The 7,853-nt window shown below is 38.9% G+C and overlaps 1 long non-coding RNA gene across 4 annotated transcripts in view; it reads right to left on the bottom strand.

Moving 5' to 3' along the window:
• LOC121817945 (uncharacterized) overlaps nt 1-7,853 on the bottom strand; it is a 34,040-nt gene that overhangs the window by 16,491 nt on the left and 9,696 nt on the right. For all 4 annotated transcript variants that reach the window (XR_009600652.1, XR_009600653.1, XR_009600651.1 and 1 more), the window contains one exon: nt 678-3,805. This is a non-coding gene — a long non-coding RNA (uncharacterized LOC121817945). The remainder of the gene's footprint in view (nt 1-677; nt 3,806-7,853) is intronic.

Below are 7,853 nucleotides of genomic sequence, written 5' to 3'. Positions count from 1 at the left end.
TTCCCATAGCCCTGTTAGGATGCTTTTCTTGTGTTGTGTCTTGTTTCATCTCTGACTCTCAAACTATCCAATTAAACACTTCTCAAGGGCCTCTATTTGGCAGCGACTCTGGGCTGCCACAGAGACTTGAGGAACTCTGATTTGTCTCCGAAGCTCCTCCGTGGCCAGCACAGTGCACTTGGTAAGAATTAGTTTTGAGTACTGTGTTTTTTGTGGCTTCCCTCATAACTCAGACAATATAGAATCTGCCTGCGATGCAGGAGACCCGGGTTTGCTCTCTGGATCAGGAAGATCCCCTGGAGAAGGGAATGGCTACCCACTCTAGTACTCTTGCCGGGAGAATTCCATGGACAGAGGAGCCTGGCGGGCTGCAGTCCGTGGGGTCACACAAGAGGTGGACATGTCTGAGCAACTAACACTTTCAATTTTTCCACTGGGTTTTTAGGCAAGATGATTAGAGATACGGATTCTCCACGTGAAATATGCAAGTCTAGATACCTAGGTTTCTAGTTATATCTGTTGTTCTTACATATGTGACCAACAGGTCTTGTCCCCCTTTCACCCCCTTTTGTGGTTGATGGCTGTATAATTCAGGGTAATTGACTCTAGCAGTTATAACAAACAATCCCACAGGTCTCAGTAATATAGCACAAAATAAAAGTTTATTCCTCACTCACACTGATTTGAAGTGGGTGTTCCTGGTCAAGCAGCTCTTCTGGGCAGCTGTCTACTAAGACAGTGACTTGTGATTCAGGTTTCTTCTTTCCTGCACTGTACCTTGTCATCTCGATCAGATCCTCTGCATGCAGTCGGATGACAAAGAGAGATGAAAATCCACGTATCTGGAACTTTACCAGCTCAGCCAGAGGTGACACACAACACTTCTGCTCAAGATCTTTTGATGAAGACTAGTTACATGGTTCTTGCCACGTGCACTAGGCGCAGAGACTTGCGGGATCTGGCGGGACCACTGCTTGCCAGCAGTTACTCTTCATCTTGGAAGGAGCATGAATTTTTGGCTAGTCATCCCTGCCAAAACAGTACTTTAGGATAATTAGGCATTAAGGTTCTCCTATGAGAGACAGAAAAATTTTTAAAAAAAGAATGATTGTTTGGCTTACAGGGGTTTTATTCTGCGAATCCAGAAAACAACCTGTTACTAAGAAGATATGTTAAAAAAAATTTTCAAGCAATTTTTAATCCCAAGATCCTCTGTAACCCTCGCAAGATCTCCACAGCTGCTTGTCTAGGTCACCACCATACGGGAGCTAGAACCAGAGGTTACAGATAGAGAAGGAGGAGAAGTGAGCGATCGAGGATGAGATGGTTGGGTGTCATCACCGGCTCAATGGACATGAGTTTGAGCAAACTCAGGGAGATAGTGAATAGGGAAGTCTGACGTGCTGCAGTCCATGGGGTTGCAGAGTCAGACACGACTTACCGACTGAACAAACAAACTTTTCAAGGCTAAAAGAGAGCTTGATGGAAAGACAAAAAACTTTTTGTGTTTTCCTCTGGGAGGAAGATTACCTTTGTTTCTGGTCAAGGTCCTCTTCTAGGCATAACAGGGCATAAAGAAAGACAGGTCACAGATAAAAGTGTGCTCCCTGTACCAGCAATTCTGAGCTGAGAAAGACAGGTGGCTATATGTGACATTTGGTGCTAAAGGAAGAAGCAGTTTGAAGAATCAGCTAGAGATGAAAATGAAGGCCTGGCCTCCTCTGGTTCTTTCACTAGCCCAAGAAGAACTGGATTTGAGACCTCTGGTGTCTACCTCACTTTCTTTAAAACATGACACAAACATCAAAGGATTTCTGGTCTGAGATGTAGGTGAGGCATAACCTACAGGTGACGACTTGTCAATGATATATGTTAAATTGAGTGGCAATCAGACTACAGAGAAGAGTGTAATTAAAACTTAGAGATAGTTCTAAGTCCTATGCATAGACCCGAAACTGTTTTGGATAAAAATAAATAATAATATTTCACTCTTCCATCAAAACATGGATGTAAATATTCCTTAAGTCTCAAATCCTACCCAACCAGCACCTTTGTATGGACCTAGGGAAGAGAGGGAAGGAGAAGGGTGAGTTTGAAGGCTGTATGGTAAGTTTTGTGGGATAAACCAGCTAACTAGTGAGGAATGGGCCTCCTAGAGGTGAGGGGGATCCCACAGCACAGTATGTACCCTCTACCTTCCCTGGAGCTACCAAGACAGAGAAAAAGAGGGAGGGGCCAGGATATGATAAATATCTATTATATATAAATATAAATTATATTATAAATATATATATAAATAAATTATATATTATATATAAATATAAATAAATATCAATCAATCAATATCAAGATATTTATCAATATCATAGCATCATCACCCTCATTGCTGAACCCTGGACCACTGACTTTTGGGTTTTGAAATTCTCGTTGAAAAAGTACAAGACTGATCCAAGAAACCAGGTGGGGATTAGCCTGTAAGTAGGAGCTGGAAAGCTGTAGCTACAAGGGGTTTAAAACAGGAGCTTAGTAGGCATTACGTTATCATCATCAGAGAATGCAGTGTCAGGAACCTGGCATGGTTAGTGATGTTTAAACTAAGGTTATTAAATTGTCTTCTAGGCCAGTGCTACAAACTTAGTGCACGTAAGAATCGTCCTGGGAGTGGGGAAGAAAGTGTATTAAAGTGCAAAGTCCCAGGGTGCCAACTAGAAAAGAGGCCTGGGAGAGAAGCAGAAGTCTGCATTTTTAATTAGCAGAACCAGGTAATTCTCAGATAGATGCTAGAGACATAGCTGAAAAGAGCTGTTGAGTCAGAGGCTACAGTGGATTTGACAGAAATAAAAATGATTTCTATCACCATCCAGGAAAAAGTAAAAACTTTTTATTTCTAAATGGAAAACATTACTTGATATAATCTTATCATAGAGCTTTCAAATTTTGAATATGTGTATTTCATTTTTTGGCAGTGCACACTTTACATTTTAAAGCAGATCTATTTTTTACTTTTTCAGGCTGATTTTGCATCTTGAGAAAGCTGAATATCAATTTATTTTTTAGGTGCAGTTGTGTTGAGTCACTGCAGATGAAAGTTTCCAACATGACAGGGGAATCACGGGTCTTTATTGAAACAGGTGGTAGAAGAACAACCACTGATCCTATAAATGCAAAGAGTAATGACAAGATTGTTGTTTAACTAAAACATGTATGTGAATTCAAAGGTAGTAGTGATTCCAATTAAATTGGCCTACAATCAACTTTTTAGAAACTCTTGTTTATAATTTGAAATATTTCTTTATGCAGGGAGAATAGCATAAAATACTTCAAATATTAGTGTTTGTAGGACTAATAAAATTCTAAACATAATAGAATAAAATAGGGACTTCCTTGGGTTCAGTGTTTAGGACTCCACTCTTGCAATGCAGAGGGCATGGGTTTGATCCCTGGTCAAGAAACTAAGATCCCATATGCTTCAGGGCATGGCCATTTAAAAAAAAGAAGAAAATAACAAAAGACTCATTGAGTTGAAAGCGATCTTGAAAGTAAACTATTCCAGGGTCTCATTTGATGCTTATCAGACTGTGGAAATGGAAATAATGCAGGCCTTGGGAACACAAGACATGAGTTTGAAAGACCTGAGCTTTGCCGCCGGGACAGTAGTTGTGTAATCTTAGACATGTGCATTAAGATTTCTAGGCCACAGTTTCTCCATCTGTAAAACGGCACATCGGCCACTGCAGTCTCTTAGTCCTGTCGTTCTGTGACTCTCTTCTACAATTTCACCTTCTTCTTCATGTTCATTCATAATCTGCAGAAGGAATATGAGCTGATTTTCACTTTGCAAATTATCCTCCAATTTAGATTGAATGAATTAGAAAATGCATACATACAAAGATTTTTTTTTAAAATCTAGACCTAAAATTAAAACTTCCTCAACTAAAATGGTTATAATAAGAATAGATTAACTCCCAATAAAATCAGAAAGGACATTCTCTGATATGATGCCTAAAGAAGACCGTGGCAATTACCAATCCTATGGTACTGCTCCATAAGTACAGCCTATATTTGAAGTGGAATTCTTCAACACAGGTTGTTGCAAATTATCTCTGGAGACACAACCCCATGCTCTAAGAACTAAAACTCAGCATCTCTTTGATGCTTAATGTTCCTGATAGAACATCATTTCCCATCAGTAAGGTGACTTCCTCTCATCTTTCTAAGTAATCTATACAGAATCTTCCACAAACCTTTCTTAAAAGATAACCTAGGTATCATCTTAATTTTAAAACTAAATAAATGACTTTAATTCAGTGCTTTGCACTTTCAAAACACAGCACATAAATATGAACTCGATAATTATTTGCTACATGAATGATTTAAATTGAATAAAGCACTAGGCATTTGACAAACTGGATCATTGGTACAGTCAAAATAGTGCTGGCTTCGGGGTCTTGACCACCTCTTGCTAGCTGCATAATTGTAGGTAATTTACCCAATGTCTTTGAGCCTCAGTATTCTCATCTGTAAATGGGATAATTCTTCCCAAACACTAAGGAGAATTAAAATAGATAAGACCAAAAAATATCTATGAAAAACTTCAGCTCATGCTATTCTTATGGCAAAAGTCTGAAATTTTTTCTTCTAAAGCTTTCTGAACATCAATTCTAATGTATGCGCTTTTCTCCCCTCACATCAATCAACTTTTGGCCACTAGCCGAGTGTCCTATAACTCAACTCTATTCCAACACTATCTGCCTGGAAATAGTGTTAGATTCTACACGTTAAGGATTAAGTCCCAGAGGACTTCTCCCCAACCCCTACTCCACTTCCGACACCAATCCCAAGTCCAGGTTGTCACTTGCATTTACGACTGATTGGCTGTACATCAGAGGTTTCCACACCCACTCCTTGGGTTTGATTCATTTGCTAGAGCAGCTTACAGAAATGAGAGGAACATTTAATTACTAGATTACCAGTTAATTATAGAAGGACACCACTTAGGAACAGTCAGATGAGAGAGATCCATAGGACAAAGTATGAGGAAAGGGCATAGAGGTTCCATGCTCTCTCTGAGAGGACCTCTCTCCTCCTATCTCCACACGGCCACCAACCCAGAGGCTCTCCAAGCCTTGTCCTTTTGAATTTTTAATGGAGGATTCACTGCATGGGCATGACTAATTAAATAATTGGCCATTTGTGATTGATTCAACCTTCAACTCCTCCTCTTCAGAGGTCATGGGGTGTGGAAGTAAAATTCAGACTCTCTAATCTCACGGTTGGATCCCCTGGCAACCAGCCCCCATCCTTAGGTGGAGTCCAAAAGTCACCTCATTAATATGACAAAAGACGCCTTTAGTGCTTTTGTCACTTAGAAAATTTCAAGAGTGTTAGGAGTACTGTGCCAGAAATGGAGATGAAGACCAAATATATATTTCTTATTATAAATCACATTATCACACCTCTTATGACTGCGAACAAGTGCTTTCCTGTCTATTCAACACCAAACTGGAAGTCCCAGCAATAAGGCAAGAAAAAGAAATAAAAGACACAGAGATTGAAAAGGAAGTGATACTGTCTTAATTCTCAGACCTGGAATTAATAAGTGGGTATATAGCAAGTCATGGAGGACATGCAAGAGGAGAGGGTATTACTAAGAATCTCAGAAATATAAACAATAGTTGGATAATTTAGACAACGAATAGAAGCTAGGCCCACCAGTCATGGCATGTATCCCCCACCCTAGTTTCATGACAATTGTGTAGTACACTTGATATATTTTCATAAGCTTGCCTTGAAAGGACAAATTTAAGCTTTTTGAATCTGTGAGATAAGCTAGTTTGCAAGGTCAGTCTCGATAATGCCCATTATTTTACAGAGTGATGAGTTCCTTCTAGAAGCCCTGAAGTTCTTCTTGCAATTTAAATAGATAAGAAATGGTTTTTCCCTATGAAAGCCACTGAACTTGAGAATGAAACAAAAGTTGCTTATGGATACCACCTATCTGACAAAAAAAAATGTCAAGAATGTATTGCCCTACTCTTAACTTGTTTTAACAGATTTGTTAAATCTTCATGCAGTTCTCTGGTGAGAAAGATTTCCCTGTGTTTACATCAGTAAGAAAATTTTCCTATTGCTGCAATAGATTAGATATGAGAAACAAGTCTTCATATTGATTTTGCAAATAACTGAGAATTTATGGAAGAAAGACTTCAATATTTGCCTGTAAAGGGTATATGAGAAGCCATATAAGTTATCTATATCATTGCTAATCTCAATAATTTTATGTAACAGAAGATTCAGTTATTGGAATTTGGAAACATCTATATACTTGCCTGACCATACTCCTGTGTTTAATATGTTCTGACTAAAATAAAATTTTATGATACTAACTACTTTAACCCTGTCCTATGCAAAACCCTGAGAAATCAGAGTATAATTTTGATATAAAACTAATTATATTTTCAGTTACAATTGTTTAAAATGTTTTCCCATTTATCACCTAAGATAACCAGACATATCACCAGTGGTTTGCATACTAACTAGGAAAACAGTGGTGTAGTTGGAAAAGCACTATAACTGGAGGCAAAAATGCCTACATTCAACTTATGGTTCCTCCGCTCAGTAGTTCTGCAACCCTGAAGAGTCACTTAACATTTCTGAGCTTCAGTCATTTTAAAAGGAAGAAATGCAATAAAAATATACTGGGGAATCACCTGGCATGTGATCGTGTAACTAAATACTTCAAGTATTTCAAGGACTGTGTTTGCATTTGCACAAAGTAGAGTGCAGTACAGTCACAGTGAATAAAACCTTTCTTGTAGTTCAGAGAAAAAGTGGGGGAAGGTCAGAAGCACGGAGCACAGGCATGCTGGACTCAGAATAACCTGCACTTTGGACATCAACATGCTCAAGAGATTTACTTCTTTAGAAATATGAATAACGCACTCATGCCAAAGGTATACTAGTTTATGTCACGTGACTTATCAGTGCAGAAGAAAAGCTTTGTCCTTAAACTGTTGAAGAATTTCAGCATGGTAATAATTATGGGTCAGTGATCATTTTGACATCAGAACATATCAGACCTCATTACAACACATTTCAAATTAAGCACTGTCACTTAAGGGATCACCAAGTAACAACACAATCATGAACACCAATGTGAATGTGAGCCCTGTTCTAGAATATCCTTATAGCTCACTTTTAAAATATTTTCAAACAGAAATGTAAGGTTAAAAATTTTGATGGGGAGGGAATTCCCTGGTGTTCAGAGGTTAAGACTTCTCGCTGTCACAGTTGAGGACATAGTTTCAGTTCCTGGTTGGGGACCTCAGATCCCACAAGCCATGAGAGGAAGAAAAAATGTGATGGGGAGATTTAAAGGCATCCAGGTTTTCATAGGACTTCCTTGTCGTTCAGATGGTAAAGAATCTGCCTGCAAGGCAGGAGACCCGGGTTTGATCCCTGGATCAGGAAGATCCCCTGGAGAAGGAAATGGCAACCAACTCCAATGTTCTTGCTTGGAGAATTCCATGGACAGAGGAGCCTGGCAGGCTATGATCCAAGAGATTGGAAAGAATCGGACATAACTAGGCAACTAACACACAGATTTTCATAATATCAGACCATCGTCATGTCAGCTTAACTCTCATCTTACTCTTACATTTATACAATCATCTCTATGTAGGATGTTTTAATAAAACCTTTATATATGAGTAAGCTAGTGGAGGTGATAGAATTCCAGCTGAGCTATTTGAAATCCTAAAATATGATGCTGTTAAAATGCTGCACTCAATATACCAGCAAATTTGGAAAACTCATCAGTGGCCACAGGTCTGGAAAAGGTCAGTTTTCATTCC

This window comes from Ovis aries, chromosome 1 (assembly GCF_016772045.2).
Source record: "Ovis aries strain OAR_USU_Benz2616 breed Rambouillet chromosome 1, ARS-UI_Ramb_v3.0, whole genome shotgun sequence".
In the NCBI taxonomy this organism is placed as follows: domain Eukaryota; kingdom Metazoa; phylum Chordata; class Mammalia; order Artiodactyla; family Bovidae; genus Ovis; species Ovis aries.
This window is presented reverse-complemented; position numbering and strand designations above follow the sequence as displayed.